Source organism: Zonotrichia albicollis, chromosome 4 (assembly GCF_047830755.1).
Source record: "Zonotrichia albicollis isolate bZonAlb1 chromosome 4, bZonAlb1.hap1, whole genome shotgun sequence".
Taxonomy (NCBI): domain Eukaryota; kingdom Metazoa; phylum Chordata; class Aves; order Passeriformes; family Passerellidae; genus Zonotrichia; species Zonotrichia albicollis.
Window position 1 is genome coordinate 58,480,244 of NC_133822.1, and position 25,587 is coordinate 58,505,830.

The following is a 25,587-nucleotide window of genomic DNA, read 5'->3' on the forward strand; positions in this document are numbered from 1 at the left end:
CCACTGTGCACTCCATGTGTACTGATCTGGAGCTTTCTGGAGCTTCTGTAGATATTTTAGGATTATTTTCATATTTGCCTCCTTTGTTAGATTTTAAGGCAATTTGAAGCAGGCATTTTTCTATTGCAAGTTCAGGAGTTTCATACTCAAGTCCCTTTAGAGTTGCTGATGGGATGGATACACTCCAGTCTAATAACTTGTTAGAGCTCAGTTTGTCTTTTTTTCTCATGTTCTCTAATGGCACTTCAGTTTAAGACAGATCATCTCATGTGTTTCTCTGAGGAGGATGTCTGGCCTAGTACTTCTCGAGTCTTCTCTGGTGTGGATAAACCCCCAGTTTTTTAGTGGCTCCTGCTTTCTGCCAGCTTCAGCAGAAGCCCCTGGATGGGTGTCTGTGGGAGGCTCCTCACCAAGGCTGATTCTGACCCGGGCCTTAGCCATCTCTGAGTGTGCTGTGGGCTGGGGCTGCCCCCAGCTGCCCTTTGGGCTGCTCTTCTCCCTGGCCAAGGGCAGCAGGGTCCTGCTCTGACCATGGACAGCCCCCACAGCTTCTGGCCTTGCTCTTCTCCCTGGCCAGGGGCAGCAAGGTCCTGCTCTGACCATGGGCAGCCCCCAAAGCTTCTGGCCTCCAGCCTGTAGGGAGCTGCTGTTCCTGCAGGCCTCTGACCCTGGACCGTGTTTTATGTTTAAACCTTCCAAAGATTACGATCCTTTCTGTTTTCCTTACTTGGACACAACTTGAAACTTTTACAAGAATGCTTTTTTCTTTCTAATAGCCTCGTTCATCCCATTTGTTCATGACAGCTCCCTTCTCTGGATTTTTTCAGTCTTTTTTGGTAGGTTGTATGCATTTCTTTTGAGCTTGCAAAAGGTGTCTTTAATCAGTCTCTGTGCCACTTGTAAAAATGTGACTTTTGCAGCCGATTCTTTTTTCTTCCTTGTAACAAGCTTACTCATTTTTATTCAGTGACCCTCTTTGAAATGGTGGTAGAGTTTTTTTGGCTTTTGTTGCCCCTTCAAGGGCATAGATTCTAATCTACATCAAAGCAGTTATTGACTGCGGCTAGAAATTTACTTTGAGTCATGCCCCGATATGTGATGTGCTTGTACAAGACAGGCAGAAATATCCAATAGCCCTAATATTTATCTGCCCCGCTTCTAGGCACATTTTTCAGTGTTATGAAGGTGTTCTGTTTCCCAGGTGTCTTAGGGGGTTTGATCCAGAGCATGGCTTATATTTATAGCCTATGTCTTTCTTGATGTCATCTGCCTTGGCCATGCTGAAAGGGAGTCTGTGGTTGTTGAGCATGAATGGACTGTTAACTGCCAGATGGATCTGGTAACCATGAGCACTCATTCTCTAATGAGTAAAAAGAAACCAAAAAAGAATCCTTGAGCTTGCCTGTGGAGGGACAGAAGGTAAGAAAATAAAGACAGTGCAGAAGGCAGTCTCACACCTGAAGAGCTGCACTAATCGCCAAAGATTAGGAACAGGCCTGCCCTTAATAGGCCACAGCTGTGTCCAGTGAGAAGTCGAGTGCTACAAAAGAGTGGGTTAGCTGTGTTGTGAAGAGAGATGGAGTTTGTTGGCTGAGCTGTGAAGAAGGAGTGAGTGTTGTGAGGAGATGAGAAATCACCGAGAAGGTGTGGGAGCTTTGCAATAAGATGACAACACTTGCCCTGTAATCTGAAGTGGTCCATATCAAAATATAGCATAGCTGAAGACTTGCTGTGCCTGCAAGGAGGACTGGCCTATGTGTAAGAATTTTCCCTCTGCAGACCAATGTAGCTCTGAATAAGAAATCAAGAAGCAATGATGGAGATGTGTGGTCAGAATCTGTCGTAGGAAGGAGACCAGGACACCAGTTGGTTCATCACAGGCCCGACAGGTCCGGTCCAGTTTATTGAAGAAAACATCAAACACTTATATAGCAAATAATAAGCTTATGAATATTCTGTAAGCCAAGCAATCTATTGGTTAAACTATACCATGAACTCTTCCTTATTCCTTAGGGGTTACATCTCTCTTTTCTCATGTCTCTTTCACTGTTTGTTATTACACTACAGCTAGGCCCAAGGACACGCTATCAACACAGGTGCAGGACTTGGAATTAGCCACAGTTTTGTACTTTTCCAGTCTCTCTAGTCAGCTAAATTCCCAACAAGAATCCTCTGGAGAGACCTATCACTCAGGTCACTAGGCAGGGTCTCTGAGAAAAAATCAAGGACATAATTCTGTTCTAATTATGTTCTTTACAAAAGACACAATTAATGAAGTAATGTAAAATTTTTGGTTTAAGAAAGGGACCTCTGCAAGGATCCAGTCATCTTCCAGAAATTTAGTTTGTGACAATTATCTGTAACTAACTGTGATGATCATATCAGTATTGAAGCAACCTCCTAAGCAATGTAAGCAGTCCTTGAGGTGCCCAGACTGAGGATGGGTTAGGGCTGTGGAAGCCCCAAGAAAGCTCTGTGTTGATGAGGGGGTTACCTGCTGTTCAGCCAAAGAAGAAAACATACACTTTGCAATGCTGCAAACAGTCAGTTAATGGAGATGACAGCAATTGGTGAGACAATTTCTGTCTTTATTTTTATGGTGACGTTTTTGGCAGGAGATTGAGGCTGCACAGGCAAATTATCTTGGAACTTTTTGTTTGCTTGTTTTGTGTTTGGTTTTTTTTCACCTCTTCATTTTTTTTTCTTCACAGTTTGGCTTATTTATCATAATTTTTTGGTCTGTTTTCTTGTGGTCTTTAGGAGCTCAAGGAGTGTGTGTGTTTTAGGTTTCCTGTTCTGTGTTGTTTGTAGGTGTGGACTTCACACAGTTTACTGGTTCTTTTTCTCCCTGAAAGTTGTAACTCTTTAATTATCTATGTTTGTTGTTGGTTTTGTTGAGTTTTCAATATATTTATTTAGACAAGATTTTTGTTGGTGGGAAAGAAACAGGAGGATCTAGACTTCCATCACCAATGGATGGTAGATCCAGAATGATGGTATCATTGGAATAAACTACTAAGTGGCAGAACAACTAGAAAGTTGGGATTTAGGGATGGATGGATGGATGCAAGCTCAGGCAGAAAAGGGGGTTGAGGGTTGCCCTTTATTTGAAGGAACAGTTGGAATCCATGGGACTCATGTGTGAAGGTTTTGATTCAATAGAAGGGAAAAGATTTTCAGTAGAAATATGATTATGCAATGGAAATGGTTGCCTAGGGAAGGAATCACCTTTCTTGCCAGTTTTGGAGATGCCTCTGTCTAATGTACCAAGTGGCCCAGTCTGAATTCAGATGCTTTATGCAGCTGTGACTTGTCAACCACTCTGTGAGTGGGAGAGTCTGTGATATGGTGCATCATGGCAGGAGGGTGAGGGGATTTCAACTTTGTCTGAGTAGGTCAAACATCTATACATATGTCTCCTTAAAGGAACAAACTAGGTATGTTAGACAACTCAGGATGATCACCCTATGTGTGCACTTTTGAGATACTACTTTCTGAAGTTGTTCTACATTCCTATGTGGTAGCATTTCTGAATCCCGTCTAATCACATCACAGGAGAAAAAGGAAGAAACACATCATAATTCTGTAAGTAATTCACAAGACTGCAGTGCAGTGTTAGTGGTATTGTAGAACAAACTATTTAGGAATAGCTAATTGCTTTCATATTTTTGTTTATATTCTTCCCCCCAAATTAGTGTGGACTGTTGCAATTTCTTATAAGAAACTTCAACAAATGGAAATTGGCTTTTCTCTGAGGTGTCTTAGAATAAATTATGTGTTTTCAGAGAAAAGACAGACATGCCTGAGGATAAAGTAAGGTATGGTATCTGTGCACACTGGATAGAAATCTCTATAAATATGGTATTGGTATCGTGCATACTTAAAAGATTAGTGTCAACACAGGTTATCTATCATGTAGGGGCAAGTCAAGCAAGTTAGACCTGCCTCAGGGATGGTTTACCCTGTATATCCAACTATTCAGACAATGTTGCTGTGGATATTTTGGAAGAAAAGACTGAGGGATGATTTTTCCATCACTCCAGGCTTCCCATTCATTGGTATTGTCTCCATTTCCTCCATTGGGCTTTGATGGGTACAGGTGATGGGTGTCCTGTTAGTCTTTAGGATAAGTAAGACCTAAATGGAGAAACATCTCCCCCCCCAGCCCCTCTTCCCCAAGAGGAGTTTGATGCAACCTGTGCATCAGTTGCACAGTGGATGGAACACACTGGAAGTAGATGATGCATTCAGTCCATGTGGACATTTTCTGTCACTGAGCAATTTCCAGGGCATTTAATATTAGATTTTTAATTTATTTTTTGTAAATTTTATTAATGTACTTGGCTTACTTCTTTGCACAGCTACATGTTTTATGGATTAATGGTGTATGGGTGCTTTGCATAGGAAATTCCATGTTGTAAAAGTTCAAGAATAATTTTTGTGGTATAGACTATAATGTGAACCTTTATAAGTACATAGCATTGAAAAATTTGGAAAATACGTAGTTGGGGAAGCTTGACAGCTCAAGAATCATATAGGAATTAATTTATTTCTCTGTGCCACATGAAAAAATATATGCTTCTCCCAGCTCCACAGAACTTTTATTTGGACCCACTGATAATGTAAGCCAGCTTTCATTTGTCTAAGTAGTAATGTAAAATAGTATGTAAAAATTAGGTGATGAGATCATGGTAGTATGAAGGTCTTTTCATTGGTTCATTTAACTTTGGACTGATTATAAACATAACTACTGATTAATTTTGCGTGTTCTTGTTAATTTTAATGACATTCAGTAGTGCTCATCTGGTTATAAGCTTCTGTGTATCTTTCTATCACAGAAATGTGAAATCCTGAAATCAGGAAGAAAGGTGGTGTCTGTACTGTTTGCAGTTCTGCAGTTTATATAATAGTCTTCAAAAATTGTATTTTTTTGTAGTTTAAATTAATGTGTTGAAGTAGTTTAAATATAGTTAAAATACACAGTCTGCTAGGTAAATTTACATGTTTTCATAGTTTTAGAAGCTATACATTCTAGATTGTAAGTGATGTATTTTCAAATAAATTTCAGGACCCATTGACGTAGTGCAATTTAAGACTTGTTCTGAAGTCCTGCTATGAATTAAGAGGTTTTTTTAATTGTGTGAGTCCTATGTGATAGAGAGTTGGAAGCTACAGATACCAGTGAATGTTTATGTCTTTAAAATACTAAACAGTCTCTTCAGCAAGTCATTTTTGCTTTAGTGAAACCAGTGGTGATTTCGGCTCAATTTATCTGACTGAAAACAAGTGTACTTAATATTAACAATAGATGGCCCTCAACCAGGTCCTAAAATTTTGTTGCATGCTTTGGTGAGTAGTGCTTCATCAGAATATTTTATACAGATACCCACTTCAAGCAGTAATGCAGTTTGAACCATTTTTACTCTAGAAGAAATCTGAGCAAGCAGTTCTTACCTGAAATAGTCACACATCATGGCAACTTGATCTGTCAAACAGGAGAACTGCTAGAACTGCTTAAGTGCTGTAGTGCACTTTGGTGGGATTATTTACATTTTAAAAAATACCAAAAAACACCAAGGAGGCAGGATAAGAAGTAAAACCATGTAGTCTCAAATCAAAATACTATCTTAGAGGCAGTGTATGAACATATAACAGGTAAACTTATCCTAATGATTTGTGATCTAAATGTGAAATAAGCTAAGATGTGATGGCAGCAAGTAAATGAATGAGTTAAAGAAATAGCCTGCAGCACATGGGCATTGTATTTATTTAAGTCAAGCTTCTAAGTCTTCATCCAGGAATGAATTTGACTTTCATTTTAATTAAGTATTCTAGGAATTTCTGACACAACTATGACAATTAACATTCTGTCAGGATGCTTTTAAAGCTTCGGTTAACAAGGTCTGTGAATTTGTAAATTTTTAAGGCTCAGATGGAATTGTTAGATGTTGGAAAATGGGAACATATCTCTGTAAGCACTGTCAGTAGGGGAGAGGTAAACAATTAAAGCTCTACCTGCTGGGGCCCAAGGGATGGAATCCTCTAGTTCAGGTGGAAGGTAGAGAAATGTTAGTGTTAGACTGGAATAACTGGAATGATTCAGATCCAGGTTTTAGGATGCTAACAAAAATCAAAACAAATAAAAGTTTATACAAAAGTAATATTATTTTTTAGGAATCTTCTGCCTTTTTCAGGTAAACCACACTGAAATGTGTCATAAATGAAACAGAAGTCAATAGATAAGATTCTAAAGATGAAAATTTGCATAGTTAAAAAGAGAATTGGTAGGCAAACCTGCTATCTGTCTGTGACCTGTCACACCTACTTTGTGCATCCTCACCAATTTAAATAGTTCTTATTGATTTCTGAAGAAGTATAGAAATCCAGAAATAGACCAAATAAAATCATTGAGATTAATGATTATAGTTTTTTTCATATTAAGACTAATTACCAAAAATGTTATAATAAAAAATTTCTTCTGAAAAGGCTTTATCTCAACAAAATGGGTCCTATTTTGGTACAGGATTTCATGTATAATAACTGACTGTTCTGGCTTTATTTCTGAGATGAAGCGCTAAGTGATGTTTGATACACTCCAAGCTAAGAAAACTGATGATTTGAAAATATTTTGGTGTAGTGGAGTATAGGAAAAAAAATAAATACAGAATATTTGCATTTAAAGCTTACATATTGTCTGTCAACAAGATGCAGTGTTGAAGAAATAACTGTAATGTGTATTTAGGTCTAGAATTCAGGTGCACAAGAAACTTCAAAGACAGAGGCATAGCTATTTAGAGGCAAAACTGCAACCTTTTAATGGGAAATAGGTCAGTGAGATGAATGCTTTTCACTCAGTTGGTTGGACATTTACATTGTGGATCCGGGCTGTCCACATGACCATCAAGCAAAGTTTCGTTGACACATATTTTACTTTTCGAAAACTTTTAAGAATTACCACCCACCTTCACCTCCTCATATTTGCCTTAGGTTCCTTACCTGTTTTTTAACATTTCCTTCTCTTTTTTGCTTTGTATTAAGCTCATAAGATATCCTTCTCATTTCCCAGTGCTGTCCTACTGTGCAGGGGTTTCATGAAGTGTTTATTTCTCCAGCCTGTCATTCTTTGCTCTCCCTTCTTCACTTGCTCTACTACAGAGGCTGCCAGGTAGCTTTCAGTTTTCTAGGAACTTCGACCTTCCCAGCAGGTTTTGTTACACTCTACAAACAAAGGAAGCAGTTAGAACTGCAGCTCTTTTAAATGTCCAAACATCTTGTAACAAAGTGTGTATTAATAATGCCAGTTGGAACACAGATTTTTTTTTTTTCTTAAACTGTGGGAAAGAAGTCTTTTCTTTAAAAAATTTTACATTCATTTTACTCTTCAGCCTGCTTCTGTCTGACCTTGTCAGCAAGAGAGAATTGCCAAGAGGCACCATCGAGAGGCTGATAGGATCTACTTCAGAGATAGCAGAGTTTCAGGCATTAAGTCTGTGTCTATATTAGTAAATTAAACAATGCCTGGAAATATTTCCATGTCTCTGCCATAGTGAATGTCTTTGCAAACTAACATTGTTCCAGAAAATTCCCAGACATTTATTTGACTGCCTCCATTAGACAATTTTTATGGAACCCTTCTGTTTCAGAGTGTATGTGATTATGCTACATAGGTGTAGGATTATCCTACATAGATGGAGGATTGTCTGTGCCAGTTGATTTCTGGCAAGAGAAATGTGCTGAGGCATAGGTGTAATATAAATGTTCTACAGACCTGCATGTTCCTTATTTCTTCTGCCTTGTCCAACCTTCTCTCTTCATTGCAGTCTTCCAGTCTCAGCTTCGAAGCTGGTGGTTTCTTTCCTTTTTGCTTGTCCTTTTGTCCTTCCTTGCACACATACAGATTTAAATTTTATTGGCATGCTGTCTCCCAGCTTCTGTCCCTTCCTTCTGATGACCCTGTGGACTTACTGGTAGTGATATTGTGTGCAGTTCTCTGCCTGAAACAAACTACTTCAGGGAAGCCTTCGTTTTTTTCGCCCTTGGTTACTACAATAATAAAAATAGAATAAAAACACAAGACTAGAATTTGAGTGATGCCTTTGCTGTCACTCTGCTGCATGGAAGAAACTTGGTGAACGACTATATTTCTTTGCGGACTACCTTTAATCTTATTACTTGTTAAGAGAACAAATTAGAGGGAATGATTAAGCCAGATTCTGTGTTGGTTTTGTTAAATGATTCTAAATAGCTGTAAACATTTCTCTCTGTTTTGTCAGGATTGTGGTACTAGAATTGATCTTGGACATCACTTCAGTTCAAGGTTGAAGTTAAAAGGTCTTTTTGAGGCTTAGAAGAAGCAGGTGAGTACAAATCAATCATCACAAATCAAAGAGAATTTTTTTTTTGCGACTTCCATTTGTGCCGGTATTGCAGTTCTTGCTTGCAATCCAAATTCAGCTCGGTGGTCTCTGCTTTCCCTGATTCACTGAGATGTATGACTGCTTGTATTGGGACTAGATAGCAGACAATATCTGATTCATTTAGCATTTCCTTACATGCCTTTTCATGAAAATAGGTGAAACCATGGTTCTGTCACCCAGGTATCTGGAACTCTGGAGTTAACTTGCACTGTACAGTTTCATTACATCAGTTGTATTAGGAGTATGATAATTAGGCTAATTTGTTTTGAAAATTGTTTTAGACTGTATTTCTTGTGAAAAATAGAATTTTAAAAGGAAAAGACATTATAATAAATAGTGAAGAATTCCTGAGTTTGGATATTCCTTGTTTCTTGAAACTAGGATGATCTTTATTCCTTTGGTAACCAGGAATTCCATCATGTCAAGGATATAAAATCAAGCCTTATTTCAGCTGCTGTGTGTGTTAACAGGCTGAACCTGCCTGGGACAGCACACTGTCAGTGGGTACAGTGCCCCTGGGGCCTTGGCATGCCTGCCTGAATACCTTGCTGTGCTCCACAGCTATCTTCAGTGCATCATGTACAAGTGGCTATCAGGTCTTTTTAACTTAGACTGGAAAAGGAGATCCTGAAGAAGTTAGTGTAAGATGAGAGCTTAGCAAGGCAGTCACATTTATTTTGGGGTTTTCATAATTGCTATTGCAACAAAAAAAAAATGTTGAGTGTTGCAGTTGTTCATATTCTACATTTCCTACGCAGGTATAATTTTTTTTGAGAATATGCCCAGAACTTTTCTAATTCAAAGTTTTTAGGCAATATTTCAACATATAAATGGCAAAATATGGTCAGTTGGGCCTGGTACTAAATTTTTATGATACAGATGTCAACAGGGTGCAACAAACTTGCCAAAATAGTAACCAGACCAAATTCTTCTGCGTACACCAGGAATTAGAAACAAATATGTAAATACAAATAATATGCCATGTGTACCAACTGCTAAAGTATTACTAGATACTCTGATATACCTATACACTCCATAATATTGGTATATCCATCTTAATGTATTGATGCCTCTGGAAGGAAAGAAGAAACAGCTATTCCACAGGAGTTAATGATGATGACAGTAATTAGTCCTGAAACTATGTTAATAACAAGTTTTTTGACATTTTACCCTGTGTGAAGAACAGCCCTTTTGACCTAGTTCATAGTAGTGTAAAAGAAGACTGTTCTGGTGTGTTTCACTGTGACTGTCTTCAATGGGTAATAAGAAAGGAAAATTCCTTTATTCTGATTTAACTTCACCTTTTTCCAAGGAGTTAAGGCACTGGCTGGAAGGCTACAGTATGAATCTGGTGAAGCCAGGAAAACAAGAAAGGTTAGGTGTAAATGTTGTAAGTCAAAAGATATACAGCACTATACAGGAAAACTGTAGATATTACTGATATCATGTGCAAACCTTTGCATGACTATATGTTAGTATGTAGTAATATATTTATTTGCAAAACAATGGGGTTTTCTTCATTATTCAGCAGAAAAAAAAACCAGTGAGAAATATCAGATTCTTTGCTTTCTATGTAGCAATGGAAATATGGCTGGATTTCTGTGACATATCTATTTGTACTTGCCTGAATGGTGTAACTTGTATGTAGTTGTGTTAGATAGTTTTTTGATAGGTTCAGTATTTTGGAAAACTGATAGAAACTGGAGTTTGATGGAAACTGTAGTTTAAATCTGTTGAATCAGCAAGGGTGTTTTTGTTTTTAAAGGATATTTTCTCTGGAAGTTTTCTATGTTCTGACAAATAATGGCCAAAATGCAGTGTAACTGAGTTGGGCAACTCTGATATTTTGGCAGTACAATTTTATTGAATTCCAGTATGTCTGAAACTTAAAGCATATGAAAGAAAGTAACTGCTGTTCTGCTTCCTCCATTATTTTCTCCCATAACTTTAAGTTAAATATATTCTATAAAAATGCTTTCTGTAAAGGAAGCCAAAATCTTTTTGGCCTTTTTAGTGTTGGTCTCTATTTCTTGCAGTATGTGAAAGTGGAGAGGGAATGTTTTTGCAGTCAATGAGGAAACAGTAGTAAATTCTGAATGCTAGTTCTTCAGTATGGTATTTAAAATCAATAGTTTTTTTTTTTTTATGGCAGGATATGGTGTCTTTAAAATGATTGAAAACTGAGATTCAGTTATAAATGTAGTGATAGATGTGCATAAAAATAAAATTACATTATGAATACATTTTTAATCAACAGAGAGAAAAAAATCTGTTTCTTTTTTGTCCTCTCAATAGAACACTTAACTCTATAGGAGTAAGTTTTAGAAAAACTGAGACAGTGCTCCGAGAAATGTGAAAGCAAACATGTTCTGTTTTCTGACTGATGACTCAAATAGACGGTTTTGAGACTGCTAGTGATACATTTACATCTATGTTTTCTGAGTTACTTAGGCTTTGGAAAAAAAGCTAAATAAATGCTGGTATTAATGATTATTAAATTGATCTAGCTCTTCTGTGTTGTCAGTTTTGAGAAGAGGAGACGTGCTCATTCCAGTTTATTTCTGGTACTACAGGAAACAAAAACTTGAAACGTCACAGCTCATGTACACGTATATGCACACATTTTGTGTACTATGAAATATTTAGTCTATATGCATGTGTTTATTTTGTAAAGGGCAAACATAATTACACTGTTAGATTAGTACAGAAAAATATCTCATGTAGGTATCTTGCATCTGTGCTGAAATTCACTCAAGAGTTATGTAAGGACTCGTTGCTGGTGACCATGTTGGTGACCAACATGTGAAAAATATGGTATTTTTCACTGGTTGCATAATGGACTGGCATTAAGTTTGTTCACAAGGAAATCTAAACCTTTCACATGTCTGCTCAGAAAGCAAAGGAGTTTTAATACTTCTGTAAGTGAATGAAAGGAGGATATGCAGTATAGTGCTGAAAGAGAGGGATGGTATCTGGTTTGCAAGAAGTAATTAGATGTGGTTTGATGGGCTTTGTCTTTAATATGGCTTCTAACAGGAAGAATTTGAAACATAAACAGTACTTTATGCTTTATTGGAGTTGTATTAGAACAGAGACCCTATTTTTCTTAGAATTTTGAATTATCTTCTCAGGGTGATTTTGAATAGCTATAAATTGGTGATTTGGGGGGGAACCTGAAGTCAACTTTTGTCAAAAAGTAGTGCACGTTGATAGACTTGAATTTGTGACCTGGAAATTTGAGGCAGTAAGTTTTTGCTATGATTATACATAATGTCAAACTATGGATTTAAACTGGCCAGCTTTTCAATTCAACTAAAAAATATGTACGGTCTTAATGATCTGATTTGCTAGGAAGAGCATTGTTGAAATAATCTGGTTTTTCACAGCCCATATGAAATATGAACTTGCATCAGTTATTACAAAATTTGTGTTTTGGGAGGTATTTCTGTGGCATCTAGGAGTGATCCTCCACATTTGTTGGAATCATTTGTTAATGATGCTGTCTTGAAAAATGAGTTATTGCTTAAATACATTGATTGTTTTGTGGTTTCTAGTATAGAAATTTTTAAGGAAAAGATAGTTGAAACCTGATGTGTTTTTTCAGCTGTATGAAATGAGGATAAAATGGTGTGCATCTTAATAATTTTATGGTTCTTTTTCCTATGTGACATGATTGGGAGAGGTGAGAACTCTTAATTTTTAACTGAACTGAATTCAGGTTTCTAAATGTGGCCTGCTTGAGAAAAGAGTACCATTACTGTAGTTGTCATGTAAAATGAAGTTGGAGTCTGAATCTCCTTTTTAGCTGTCAGCTTTATTAAGGAGCTACTGGTGTGTTGAACTAGGCACACACATTATATAAGTGGTGTGTGGTGGTGTCTGGGGGGAATTTTCTCTCTCTCCACTGCTGCTTTATTAGGTCCTGCTCACTCACTCTCTGCTGCCCTGTCTCTCTGCAGCTTTCTGGCTGCAGCTCACAGCACTGTGGCTCTAATGTAGATTGACGCCTTTGCCAGAGGACTGATTGAAACTTGTGTCTCAGAGTTGCTAATGCTCACTCAACCATTTTATTGAAGATAAAGTAAATAAAATAGATTGCCATATGAGAATTCTCTGAAATCAAATGGAATAATTTGACAGGTTTAAGCCCATGAAAAAGCCTGAGCATTGAAACAGATGGGAATACTTTTTATGCACAATATACCAGGAAAAGGTGTCTACTGGCTTGCTGTTACACTGTTAATGGCTTCTACAAAAATTATAATTGTTGAAAATACCATTTCCATTGGTGTTTAAATTGTTACTTCTCTAAAACAGAGAGATTATTTTTAATATAAAAGTAATGGATATACTGATTTTAGTTGCTTATTGCTTCTGATAGTTTAAGAGAGTGATGATAGATAACCAGTCTCTTAAAATGTAATTGAAAGAAATAAGAGTGAGTTTAGTATTTGAGAAAGTAATTCTGTGAAATGCAAAATAGATTGTTACTTTACAGATTTTTAGTAATCATTAAGTGACATAATTTTGAATATTACAGATAAAGTTGCTAAAAAAAGCCCTAACATTTCTAAAAGTATAGCAGTACAATACACAAGAACTATGAGGTGCTGAAGTTATTGTGACAAACTGCTCAGAATAATAGTCAACAAGTCTCAAATATTCTTCTCAGCATTTTTATTTTATAAAGAATTTCTGTGCATAAGCATTGTGGTATGTCTGTGCTATTTTCAGAAGAAGACCATATATAATAATATGTGACTAAAGACACAATAGATAACATATGACTCTATTTTTTTATCTGGATGAAAATGAGTATTGGTCTTTTTAGTCACACTAGTTGACTCCTTACTATTTGGGTCCCTTCTTCCAGATAGCAAAACACACCTGTGTTTTAGTTTAGTATAATAAATTATGTCAAACTCAGGGTTGCTAAAGGAAATAAATACAAAAGAAGTTGAAAAAAAAATATCAGCAAAGTTGGCAGATGCAGCCTTGGTTTACCACTTGAAAACACAATCATTTAAATATTCAATACTAATTTTTCTTTTTTCTTTATGTTTAAACAAAATCTGTTCTTTTTTGGAGTGGAGAGGAGAGAGATGTTATGTATCAATTTAATTTCATTTTTTAAATTTAAGAAATTGATTGTAAAAGATTTTGCTCTTTTTACTTCTAGGTGGGATGCTAGTGAGATTTCATGAATATTGGGTAAGGAATAAATGAAGAATGAGCTATTTGAAAATGACCTGCAGGAGTGAGTTGACAGACTAGGAAAACATAGTAAGGGTAGATTCCCAGGTTAAATGTTAGCCAGAATCCACAGCTAGTTGTGCTGATGTATGCAGTGGCAGGGTTGGTATTGGTCAAAATCATATTTTCAGTAAGACTGTAAATAAACCTAAGAAGCGTGAATGATACTCTTCTCTTTTTTTTTCACATCCTCTGTGTATTTTTAAGAGTAAAAATTACTGTATTGTGCTTATAAGGCAGAGCCCTGGCCCCAGATCTTTCTTCTCTTGTTGCCATGCTGATGCCTGTATGTGGCCAAACTCTTGATGCTCTCAAACCAGTTCCAGACTTAAAATTTCAACATTTACCCCATGGTACTCCTTCTGTTCATTCAGTATGATAAAAGGGTCATCAACACCTTTGTCTTTCCTTGGGACAGAATAGAAGACAAAAATCTGAGAGGAAAAAAAAAAAATGTATATATGTTTTAAACCTTTCATTTTCCATGTCTGAAGTTTTTTGGAAGAAAATTAGTTTAGTTGTTTTTAATTATATACATAGAATTACTTTGGATTTTTTTCTGTGTCATGAGCCTTTTCTCTCTCTCATAGCTTTTTCCAGTTAAATTGTAAAGCCATTATGCCCTTAGCACAATCTTTGGGAAAAAATGCTGAGGCCTGTGAACACTCCAACACAGATTGATTTAGACAGAATAGAAGCTGTTTTTATCAAGAGAAAAAGAAGCCTCAACAGTCGTTCACTTTACTTGGGATTTCTCTAAAACTTAAAAAAATCAAATGCGGTTTTCCATATTGCTCAGAACAATTTATTTGTGCCATTTTCCTCAGCGTGGTCTCTTATTTGACTTTGTCTGAAGTAATTCTGATTTTCATCTAACTATTTCCTATGTTCATCAGTACAAAAAAAATTTATCTGTTAAAAAAACAGTAAAAAAATTTATCTGTATTTTTGGCATGCTTTTGAAGTTACCTTATCGAGAAATCATTCTATGATAAATGTTATGAACTAGCTATTTTAAATCTTTATTAAAAAATAAATGAACATAGGCAATAAAGAAAGCAATTCAGTATAAGTAACTACATATGAAAGAAATAGCATCACATGTAATTCTTGAAAATAAATGGGATCTTGAAAATGGAATAGATGTTTATTTGATTGCTTTGAGAGTTAGCCTCCCTAAAAAGCTGATTTTAAATGAGTTTTGTGTTTGTAAGTGGTACTTGTTAACTGTCTTGGGGAGTGATTTCTTCTCTTCTATGGAAAATGCATTATGGGATCTAGGAAAGAAAGAGGTAATGATTTTTTTTTATGTGGCTGCTGTCATCTAGGAACTGGACAGAGATCATTGTCCCTCAGGAACTAGGCCTCAGAATTTTGAATGTAGTCTGTAAAACAGCTATTTAGTGGTAATTGTTGTCAGTCACAGCCTATAGAATACAGGATTTTACTGGTTATTTGGTGGGGAAAGCTGTGCTTAACTGCATCTCCTTTTTTTTCTTTTTTCTGGTAAATTCTGATTGTTAACAATTCAATTTTTGAAGAAACTTTTTTATTTATTCCTCTGAGCTTGACTTGTCTAGGGAAGTAAAACAGGTGTTTTTTTGGTTCATGTGGTTGTTCTGGTTCTACATCCAAACATAAGCATATAGATTTGAGTACCTATATATAAATTCATTTATTTATGACAGATCCAGTGAAGGTTTTGCAAAAAAAAACCTACCAGGCATGTAATCAAAGGCTTCAAAGTTCAAATTGCTTAATATAATTTGCACAATATATGTCACTTCTCAAGAAAAAGGTGTGGGACATGGTACCTCAGTATATAAAGTGCAGAAATTTAATTCTTGAATCTATATACTTTGGCTGAGTATAGTTCTACAGGTAACAGCACTAATGGGAAATGGACTATAATTTTAACTCAATGCTTTCATATTTGAGAGAGAAACTATGTTAAATATTGTGTTAGATCTGTCAGGATACATATGGATGTATAGTTGGTGCAAGAGTTTGCAGCCCAAGATCATTCTGTGTTATTTGGGTGAAGCTATTTACTAAACACTTCAAATTGGAGCAGATGGATAGTGTGCTATGACAAAGACATGTGACCTCATGTCTTAAATGTTTTGCAGCTAATTTGAAACTAATATTTATTATCTGCATGCTACCATCAAGTTGCTGAAAATTTAGCTTTCTTCTTTTCAAGATTAAAATTTTCTCACATGGTCATTTGTCATTCATTTTTACTTAGTTTTCTCCTTGCTCTAAGATACATTTTCATTATGCAAATCCAGTTCTCTTTTGTATCACTTGAATTAGACCTATAGCAAATACAAAATTTCTACTCATTCCAGTCAAAGGCTTTTAGATATAAGCAGATGTATTTTTTCTCAAATTTGGTGATTGCTGCTTGTTTAAAAAAAGATGAATTCAGGGGGTCTGTAATCTTTGCATCACCATCCCTCACCTTCTTCTTATATGGAATATTACTTCTAAGATTCCTTCTTCTTAAAAACATACAAACAAGCAAAAAAATTTCCAAAAACAACAAACAAAAAACCAACAAAAAACCCCAAACCAACAAAACAAACTTCTTCACTGAAATTTTGCCTCAGGCCAGTTTCTCTCTGCTGGATAAGTGGACTAAATGAATGACAGCATTATTATTTATTTTATTTTTTTTAAATAAGGCTGAAATGTTGAACTGAATTACTGAATGAGTGGAAAAATATTTAAAGTTTTCTCTCATGACAGAATCAATTTACGTTTGCTTTTTTGAGTAATACTATTATAAAGAATGTCAAAATAAGCATTTCCATTTGTGAATTTTTCATCTCCACTGTAGAAGTATTAGACCCACCCCTAATTGATATTGATAATCCTTTTAACTAAGGGTTAACTAACTTGGTAATCCTTTTAACTAAGGCACAGACTTATTTAATGAACAGGTGCTTCAGTTCTAGATATCTTTTCCCTCTCTCCCAAATTCTTTATTTCCCCTCCACCAGAAGTTGTAACTGCATTTTTTCTTGCTTCTCTTCTTCAACCTGTCGAAAAGGAAACTAAATTAATGTGGAAAGGATGCCCAGCTGATGCCATAGAAAATTCATAGCAGTTTGAACCATGCCCATTGGTCTGCACTAAAGGGACACAACAAATGGTCATTTTTTGGTCCTTTTGCCATCTCTTTTGTGGCAGCAGCAGCTCTGGTGTTGGGAGGGTAACAAACAGTGGGGAGAGGAAGGAGAGGGAAGGAGCAGCCTCCACTGCTGCAGCTGTTTGCTAAGTGAGCGTATGCTGCAGCCCTTGAGCCTCCACAGAACATCTTTTCCCAGGTCAATGCTTAATTCACACGTGTAATATGCCCCTAAAATTTGATCTGAACACCTGCTTATTTGTTTTTCTAAGGGAAGATGTCCTATTGTGGAAGTCCCAGAGTTACTTATCCTTAAAGTATAATGGAATAGTCCAGTTTCTTACAGTAAAGTGACATTTTCCCCCTGGTTTTTAGCATGTTGAGCTTTTACAGAATTGGTTATTTGGTATTTCTCTGTCTCTAGAAAATTTTCTGAATACAATATATTTGCATATTATTAGAACTAGATCTGAAGAAGAATTATCACTTACATTGTTTTATTTTTGCAATTCCAAATATTTTTCATTAAAGGTATTTCAAATTTATTTGATTGAATAGGCCTGAAAAAGCTATGTATTGGATGGACTGAATGTATTTTATAGGACAGTGTTTTTAAATTATTATGTTATGAACTTGAATGCCCCATCCAGTACTTAAAAGATCCCAGAAGATGGAGCATGTGATTTAATGTCCTCTTTTTCATTTTGCAAGCTTGACCTCTGTTCCCAACCTCGAGACAAGGGAAGACAAAGAGCTGTGAGTGACTGGCACTTGCTGCCATGGAGGTGCCATCTCCTGCATCCTCCTCAGATCCCACAGTAGCAGCCAGTCTGCTGCGTGGATGTGAACTTTCCAGTGAAACTCTGTCCTTTGCTGGCCAAATTCACCTCCTGCATTACTTCTTTAGGTGCCCTGTGAAAATCCTCTCTTTCCTTCAGCTTCTGCCCCAGAGACTGCTCTTTCCTAGATGAGCTCTAGCTGTGCAGAAGCACCTGGAGCAGCACTGGGATATTTGAGAGCAGCTAGTTTGCTCCTCTGTAAGACAGAATGTCACATCCATGGAGGCTGTTACTGGATGTGTTTGTTTGGGCAGTTGTATATTTGTGAGAGCTGACTGGATCTGTCCCAAATTGTTTTTGAGAAAGATGTTCAGTGTTTTCTTAAGTTAATAAAGATTTCTTCATTTTCTAGGAAGGTAATTCAAGCAAAATCCTAAGATACTCCTTAATATTTTGGATGTGATTTGGGCTGTGAAGGCTGGTGATAGCTTGTTTGAAGATGGAGGGATTTATTTTGTCTGACAGTGAAGTCCTTGATTTCTGGTAACCTGTAAGGCTATGCTGAAGATGAGTGTGAATAGATACTGGTATTTCTAAAAACCATGTTTGACAGAGGCATTAGCTATTGAGGCAAGTGATTTTCACTTGTTAGTCTGTAGTAAAAACCATCTTTGCTGTGCATCTTTTTGATTGCCTTTGCAACTTAAAGATTTACTAGCAAAAATGCAAAATTGTTAATGAAATTACAGTTATTAAATAATTACAATTAGTAAATGATTTGGATTTATTTCTAGTGTCAGACATTTAAATTACTAGCATATGATAACAGATAAAATGTCCAAATCATTGTGTAAGTTGACAAACACTGTTAGTGTCTTCAAACTGTTGAAATGGACTTACTTGGTTATCTAAAAAAAAAAGTCAATTTCCTATAACTTTACAGGAAGTTATCAAGGAGGTTTTTTAATTTCTTAGTGCTTTGATGTGTTTGAGATTTGCTCTATGACCTGTTCATTTCCCTTAATCTAATAACTTAGCTAGTTATTTGCACTATACTGGTGAATGGTTACTTCTCTATATGATTAAAAATGAAGATTATAATAGGACCCTGGGATGAAAGAAATATTTCTCTTATGTATTCAAACTGCCTAATAGGAATGAAAAGCATGTTCAATAATTTGGTTTTGCCATGTAGTATAATAGTTGCTGTTAAATATAACTTCTGTGTTGCAAATACAAAAAAAATTAAAAACAACAAAAAATAGGTTTGATCTCATTTGACCTTTGTGACGTTCAGTCAGTTAGAAGGTTTGTAAGATGTTTAATTACCAAATGGTCTGATCATTATTCATCTCATCATTTGATGTATAACGTCAAGTGAATTGCCTCCCTGGAGTGCACTGTGTTTCACAGATCAATAGATTTAGTAAGAGCTTGAAGGAGAGCTTTATACATTCATAGAAAAGAAGGAAAAGTATATCCTCCTTGTAAAATGGCTTATGCAGTTATTCTCTGAGCTTTGCAGACTTATTGTTTTATTTACATCTCAGGAATACAAAATCCTGTAACATAAAGGCATTTATTAAAATATTTTAAACCTCTTAAAAAAAAAATACTGCTACCCTACTCTGTGATCAGCTAGCTTTAAAAGTCAGTCCTGACCATTTTATTTAAGTAATTATACTTGTTAAAATAGATTTTTGCTTTGATACACCAACACATGGTATGATGAAAGGCTGTCTAAATACAATAGACACTATTGCTTACACTATTTACATTTTTGGTTTCTGTTATTTAAGTATGGTTAGTCTTAACTGATTTTTGTTGTTGTTTAATGTTTGTGGGGGTTTGAGGTTTTTTTTTTTCTACATTCATTTTGTAAAGGATATTTATGCACACTTCCAGAGGAGAGGATAAAGCTTGTTTCTAATTGACTGATTTAATATATATGAATTTTTAAAAAATATGATAATTTATAATTAATTGTATAAAGGATAATTATATACAGTATGCTTCATGTTTACTTAGGCTTTTCTGAGTGTATTACTCTTGTCCAATATAGATGAGCAATCTTTGGGCATGTCTGTCTGATTTCTCACCATTGATGGAAGGGCTTTTCAAATGACTGAAAGAGACTTGTACGAGTGCTCAAGCTCTGGTATTTGTTGCTGTTTTTCTTTTGTAAGTTTCACAAACTTGATTTGCTCTTTTGACTTACCAGCTTTCTGCTTAAAAACTAAAAAAAACAAAACTATATTTCTTCTTTAACTTTTATTAACAAAGGTAAGCTTTTTAGCTTAAATTTATGCCTTGTTGTTTGTCCTTGCGTCAGTCAGGCACTGAGGAAACTGCATTTCAGCTAAGCAAATCTTCCCTGCTGCGGGACAGCAGCAACGTTTACTTGAAAATTCTGCTCTCTTATTCATCTGTCACTTATAACCCATCATCTACTCAAAGATTAATTTGAATTGTGAACAATATCTAAGCTTCCTTAATCCCTTGCTCTTGTCCTTTTTCCTGAGCTGCTGTACTGTGACGGAAAGGCCATAATTCTGAAGCTTCTTATTCCTCAGGCCTACCTAAAGTAACTCCCTTTGGGAGCCAATTGATGTTTTAGCAAGGAAATTCTTACCTGTTTCTGAGAACAACCTGGAAAAATTGTCAGGAGACATTCACACTCTTAGATGTTCATGCTGTGGTATTCTTGTAAATGTAAAATCTAATTTGTCTGGGTTCTTTGCACCAGCATTGTTCAAGGTCAGATGAAATTGTGTGAAATACAAGGCAGCGTTTCTGAGATTTCATTCCTTTCTCTATATGTGCAACATTTTTCATCTGATCAGCAAAGCAAGTAATAAAAAAATTCATTAACAATTAAAGTAAATTGTAATATGGACTTAGCATCCTTTAGAACTGTACATATCAATAGTCATCTCTTCCAGGACATTCTTGTTAAAGCAGAATTCATTTGTTGCTATTTGCATTTATTTGCCCCTACATATTTCCCGTTATCAGTAAATAGATTAATGTGATATGTACTTGAAGTTCAAAGTTCATTTTGGATGAAAAATAACGAGTTTTTAATAAGTAAAATAATAAATAATTAATTTTGGTATAATTTCTGTTGTAGTTTAGTAGGTGCTTTAGCTGTCAGGGTAAAGAGCTCAATACCAACAAAGTACAGACACACTCTGGAATGCTGTGTTCAGTTTAAGAGGATCTGTGAATGCATCTAGAGGAGGGCAACAAAACTGGTGAGCAGGCTGCAGGAAATGTCCCATGAAGAGTGGCCAGGGACTTTGGGTTTGTCAGGTTTGGAGGAAAGGAGGCTGAGGGGTGACCTCATTGCTCTGTACAGCTTCCCAGGGAGGGGAAGGAGAGATGGAGCAGCTGATCACTTCTCCCGGGGATCCAGTGGTAGGATTTGTGGGAATACTTCAAAGCTGCACCTGGAGTATCTGACGGGGCATTTGAAAACCTTTCTTTATGGAGAGGTTGGTCAAACACTGGAGCAGGCTTCCTAAAGTGGTGGTGCATGTGCCAAGCCTGTCAGTGTTTACACCATCCTTAATAACATTTAATTTTTGGCAGCCCTGAATTGGTCAGGCAGCTGGATTAGAGGATAGTTGCGTGTTCCCTTCCAACTGAAAATAGTCTGTGCTATGCTCTGCTCTGCTATCCTAGAGAATCATAGGATCACTAAGGCTGGAAAAGACCTCACCCAGTCTATGCCATGCTCTTCTAGACAGCAGTGGTAGCAGTCACAAATTACTTGTTTTCATGGTATTTTTATGAAGAGTTTGCAGAGGTGTGAGTACGGAAATTGAGTTTGCTATTTCCAGACAGTGTTCCTGAAAGTTTCTGCATTCAAACATGTATTCTGACAGGGTTCCCAGAGCATCACTTTCCTTGTCCTGACATCCCATAGTGACAGGAAGGCAAAAGCAAGAGGAAAAGGCAGGTGCACTTAGCTTCTAGGTCCATCCTGTCCCACTCTAGATACTGGAGCTGAAAAGATGTCCTGAACCTTTCAGATGGATATGAATATTGTGTTTTGTTTTATGTCCTGTTACGAACTAAAAGAATCAGTAAGGAATGCATTAATTAGGATCAACTTTTGGAGGATATAGTATCCAGAAACATTTGCCAAATATAAATGTAAGTTTATTCTGTATGATGCCATTTTGAGCTGAAAAAGAGAGTTAAGGAAACAACATGTATTTATGTAGAAAATCTGGAGTATTACACATTAATGTCTATTTTTGTGTCTGTTTGAAGCAACAAATAGTGGAGTTTGCAGTATTAGATTTTTATAATTGGAGTTGAGGACAAGGAAGGCCTCTTATAAAAATAATTTCCTTCACAATTAAAGGAGAAAAGAATCTTGAGAGTCCTAAAATTCCTTCAGAAATAAAGCTCAGGACAAATACAGAAAAGTCATCTCAATTTGCGTCCAGAAACATAAAAACTCCTATAAAAAGTGAGTTAGTAGAGCCATCTTCATAAAAAAGGGTAGTTGTGCAGTTTGAAAACTTGTGAAGTAAGAAGTCTTGGTTGTTTTCTCTCCATAACATTAATGTACATTCATTGACAGCCATAGTTAATGTGCACTGCAACAAGAGATATAGGTAAAGCTGGTAGTAAATTAACCTTGCAATTAAGTCTGATCAGTTTTTGCTTTACTGAAAGAGAGGGACTATGGATCTCCAAATTGTATCAGAGTTAAATAGTTTGTTCATACTTTGTTTTTCTCTTTGGTTAAAAACTGCTTTTGGAAACTCCACAGCCACGAATCTATGGCTCTCTCTAAGATTTACTTTGTCACAACTGGAAAACATTGTCTTAAAAAATACATGGTATACAGGCATGATGAAAATGGTATGTTTTGAGTTTTTCACTCCTTTTTGCACAAATATTTATATGCTGATATTTAAGGGGAAATTTACTACAGAAATTTTAAGAAAATTGATTGAGTTTTAATAATCTGCAAAGTTCAAAGCATTTGTTTATTCTGCTTGTCTGGAATTGCAGTGTGATACCTGGATGGGATTAATTTAAAAGTAAGTTTTCACATGGGTCCTCACAATAACCTTCCTTTCAAAAATCAAACCACCAAACAAAAAACAATGTCCTCCCTCAAAAGAAAACCCCAAAACAACCCACAAATAATGCTCCTTCCCACCTAACCTACAAAAACCAAAACCAACAAACCCAAACTAAGGCACCTGAAGGAACCCATAAAACCAAATCTCAGAAAACCAAAAGCCATGGTCAGGATATTATGATCACAGAAATACGATTTTACAATGTTGTATGTTGTAAATTGTTTTGTACTTGGGATAACAGTCACAGTTTGTGTGCACCTGCTAGAGGTACCTTTAATCTCACTGTTTTTTGGAAAGCAGGAGGTGTGTAGGAGCTGTAGCATAATCCTCACTACAACCATGTAACTCCATCTATGACAAGGCATGTGCTTGCCTGCTGGAATGCATATTCCTGTGTTCCATGGGTGTCTGCACAACTGAATTAACTCACTATTTAGTGTACTTCTGTGTCTTGAAGACTATCCTGTAAAGCCTTAAGCAAGATCTCTGACACTTGGCATCCTTCCTTCTTTCCATACCAGAGATATTATTTGAGAGTTTATCTCCTTTTTCTATTTATTATGATTACCTGAGTAGCCATGGAGCACTTCTTAAGAGAAATGTTGTTTGTTTGTATTTTCCAGCAGCAGTGGCTGCAGGTAGTGGTGTACTCTGCATCCTAACCCACAGAAGGGACTGGGGTGCTATGAGTCCGCTTTCAGAAACCCCTTGCTTGTCCAGCTGCAACAGAAAGCAGAAGAGACTCATATTATCAAAATCTTCTTGCCGTGGCTACTCATTTGGGATTTTCATGTATAGGAACCCATACACTAGGAAATGCAGAGTTGTTGAAGTAATTTGTGGAATATTGTTTTCTTGTTCATCATTTTTGTTTTTGTTTGGTTGTTATTTGTTTTTTTTTTCTCCCTTCTTCCTCACCCAACCTTTTTATTCAACCAAATGGAACAAACAAAGCAAGCTCTAAAATTCTGGCAATTGCAATAAATCGTACATGATGGATAAATTACAAAAATACTGAGATTACAGATTTTGTGACTCATGTCAAAAAGAATTGTCACTGGGAATTTTCAGTGTTTTGTATTTGATACACAGGTCTTCTGAGGTTCCAAAGCTGGGGCTACACACTAATGCTTTGTTCCTATCCCAGTTCTTTGAAACAGTGTGTGTGGGGCTGGCAGAATAGTTTTCTTTTAATGTATAATGCTTAATCAGTTTTTGTTATTAGTAATTTAGAACCTGATTTATTAAAATACCATTGTAAGGTACAGTGTCCCTTTCAGGTAAGAGTTTTGTGTGTCACTCTATTGTAACCATTCAATATAAAAAGTTCCTTTTGTGTCTTGGAACAAGTATTTCTGTACCAAAATGTCAGTTTTTATTTGGAAAGACATAAAATGGAGAGGATACTGTAAATAGTCAGATCTTGGAGACACCTTCCTGTAAATGAAATAATTTTTTAATAAGAGTTGGGTAGGTATGTGAATAGCTATTAAAAAAACCCTGAAATATTAATGTCAAATACTAAAAATACTTTTCCAAAAGTTATTAACTTTTTATTGGACTTGAGTATATGATTATTCTGTTAGGGTTTGGTTTCTCTATTTATCTTTAATTGTTACTTTTGTAGTTTCCTTATTTATCTGGTTTGACTATAAAGGCAAGGTTTTTTTCTTGGTTTTCTTACAATTCTATGCTTAATAGTCAATAATGGAATTATTTGTGGGCACCCAGGTGTTGCTGAACAGCAGTCACTCTGCCCTGTATAGTGATCTGGGGTTCCTGCAGAGTCTGTCTGTGGGACAGGAGGCACAGAGGCAGTTAATAGTTGCATATTTATTTTGGTTCTCAGGCAGGTTCTGCAGCCAGTGCTGAGTTTATCAGAGCTGTGGCTGGATGGGTCCCAGCACTTGGACTGGGTAGTTTCACACTAGCTCCAGTAATTATGTGGAAAATGTGGTTGCAAAAGTGGCTTCAGTATGCCTAAACCACAGTCTAGGTCTTTTCAAGGGACGTGAAAGATCAGCTTTAGTTCATGCAGCTCTTCTCCTGTTTTTAGGAAATCTTTTTTCCATCTTGCTTTCTGCCCTAGTAGCAGAAGTGTCTTCAGAATAGATGCAGCTAGTCTGATGTTTGATACTTCAAAACTTATTTTAGCTGAGTTTGGTTTTGTTAAATTGATACAAAATCATAGAGTCACAAAACTGTTCAGAGAAGGGACGTTAAAAATTATCCAGTTCCAACCTCCCCTCCATGGGCAAGAACACTTTCTATGAGACCAGGTTACTCCAAGCCCTGTCCTGCCTGGCCTTGAACACTTCCAGGGATAGGAAAAGGTTTACATTATGTTGCCATCCAAGTTTTTCAGTAATTTTTCCTCTGTAAATCAGCCAGATTAATGATAGCGTTTCAGGATGGACTGAGTAATCTGTATTTGATGTGGTAGCATGTTAGGTTGGTTTTGATTAATAAGGAGGTATAATAGTGTTGTAAGAAAAATGGACAAAAGTTTGTCTCTATAAGAAGTTATTTGTGTATGGAGTGATGATTTCAGTGGTGGCAATTGGGTAAAGTCATAATTATTGACAAATAAATGTTAAAAATAATGTTTTATGCTGCTAGGTAGTGATGCTGGGCCAGCTGATAGAGTCTCCCAACTGTCTTGATCTTACTGTGTTGCTTCTAATCCCAAGGAACAGGGGAAAAGTAAGAGTGAGGGGAAAAATATACATGGAAATTAATAATTCTGAAGTATCAAAAGAATCATATGTATATACAGCAGAGAAAGGTGAATGGCTATTACCCCTCCAATAGAAAAGATGTCATTCAGGACAGGAACACAGTACAAGAGAGATTCAGGAACCACAACAGACAGGATGGAACTTGTTAATGGTGTCAGAGTG

General features: G+C 36.3%; 1 protein-coding gene across 14 annotated transcripts in view; it reads left to right on the plus strand.

Annotated features, from left to right (window-relative positions):
- FOXP2 (forkhead box P2) overlaps positions 1–25,587 on the plus strand; it is a 402,265-nt gene that overhangs the window by 111,006 nt on the left and 265,672 nt on the right. For 13 of the 14 annotated variants that reach the window (XM_074539930.1, XM_074539911.1, XM_074539921.1 and 10 more), the window contains one exon: positions 8,274–8,357. The exons of the other annotated variant lie outside the window; for it this stretch is intronic. The gene's annotated coding sequence lies outside the window, so the exon portion shown is untranslated. The remainder of the gene's footprint in view (positions 1–8,273; positions 8,358–25,587) is intronic. 14 annotated transcript variants of the gene reach the window in all.